This window comes from Calidris pugnax, unplaced genomic scaffold (genome assembly GCF_001431845.1).
Source record: "Calidris pugnax isolate Ruff unplaced genomic scaffold, ASM143184v1 scaffold42, whole genome shotgun sequence".
NCBI classification, from domain to species: Eukaryota; Metazoa; Chordata; class Aves; order Charadriiformes; family Scolopacidae; genus Calidris; species Calidris pugnax.
In genome coordinates this window covers 4,571,611-4,573,090 of record NW_015090920.1, presented here as the reverse complement: position 1 = coordinate 4,573,090, position 1,480 = coordinate 4,571,611, and the positions used below count along the sequence as shown (strand labels likewise).

At 50.2% G+C, this 1,480-nt stretch overlaps 1 protein-coding gene across 1 annotated transcript in view; it reads left to right on the top strand.

Moving 5' to 3' along the window:
- The first annotated feature begins 1,374 nt into the window (after window positions 1-1,374).
- The window catches only part of LSM6 (LSM6 homolog, U6 small nuclear RNA and mRNA degradation associated), a 6,119-nt gene continuing 6,013 nt past the window's right edge, over window positions 1,375-1,480 (top strand). Inside the window, exon 1 of the mRNA XM_014949793.1 lies at window positions 1,375-1,468. The gene's annotated coding sequence lies outside the window, so the exon portion shown is untranslated. The remainder of the gene's footprint in view (window positions 1,469-1,480) is intronic.

Here is a 1,480-nt window from a genome sequence, read left to right as displayed (position 1 = left end):
TTACCAACCCAGGTATGAAAAAATCTCCTTGCCCAGTCTTTATCACAGAGATCAATACTAACAAAAACCAGAGTACACCCTTATCAAAGCGCTGTGCACCGAAGCCGGGCAGCCAAATAAAACTTTGCAAGCCTGCTCTCCGGAGTAACTATTTTACGATCCTTTTCTGCTTCAAGTACTAGATATAATCAAGCACAGTTGGACGTTCCTGATTAACATGACGGTTGCCTGGAAACACGGGCACAACGTGGCTTGACTTTCCTGGCTGTGCCTGTGCTTGAACTCTGGGACAGCCAGGTGAACAGGGTCAGGTTTGCAGACCTCACCCCTTCAAGCCTTTTAGCATAAGATTTGGGGGGGGGGGGGGAAATGCTACCGGATGCCCGTTCAAAAAGAGAAGATAAACAACTCCAGAAGGAAGAGAGAACATGAATCTGTGTTCTGAAAAAGCCACAGCAGGCTTTCTTTGCATCACGAGAATTAAGAGTTTCACCAAGATACTAAATCAAAAATGGAAGACTAAAATCCCTGTCCAGAAGCTTTCACAGCTGATTAACTCCTGTCACGGTACTAAATCCCTTAAAAAAAAAAAATAAATAAAGTATTCTCCATACATTAGGGAATAGTGGGGAGAAAGGGGAAAAGATGAGGAGAAGACAAAAGTACAACTTATTGGTGTGCCATATTCTTTCCAGGCGACATTTTAAAAAATAATAATATATACCTCTTTGCTTCTGTGTTCACTAATTCATCTGTGGAACAAACTGAGCAACACCTTCCTCTCCAGCTCTGGTACGGACATCTACACCGAGATCTGCAAGACGAGCACTTATTTATCCAATAAGCCCCATGGAATTAGTAGAATCTTGTTATATTTGCATATAGTTATAGAGAATTTTAGAAGTGCCTGGGTCGGAAGGGGCCTCTGAGGTGATTGAGTCCAACCATTAACCTGCCACGGCCAAAACCACCACTAAACCGTGCCCCAAATGTACTGGATCACAAAATTTTTCCACAAGAAATCGATAGGATTTGGGCATGTAAGTGTAAGGAAGCCATAAAAAGCGCATCTCTGTGAGGAAATGAAGTGTCCCGGGGGTCAAGCCCTGTCAGCACACCCTGAGGGGTTTGGGGGGAGTTACATGAAAAACCCACAGCATTTTTAGGCCTTCGCACTGCCAAACCGGCCTCTCACGGCCCCAACAGCAGGGAGGAACCCACCCGAAACCACGGAGGCGGTGGGTGGGTGGGGAAAACCCACAGTGGGGACCGGGAGCTGGAACCTCACCTCACGGGCCCGCACGGAGGGAGGCGGGCCGCGGCCGCCCCTTCCCGCCCACAGGCCCCTCCTTCCCTTCCCTCCCCTCCCCTCCGCGCGCCCTTTCGCCACCGCCGCGGTTTGTCCCTGCCGCCGCGCCGTAGCGGGGCGGTGCTGACTGGGCCCGGCGGGAAGGGGCGCTGGCGGCGGGTGAGTAGGGCC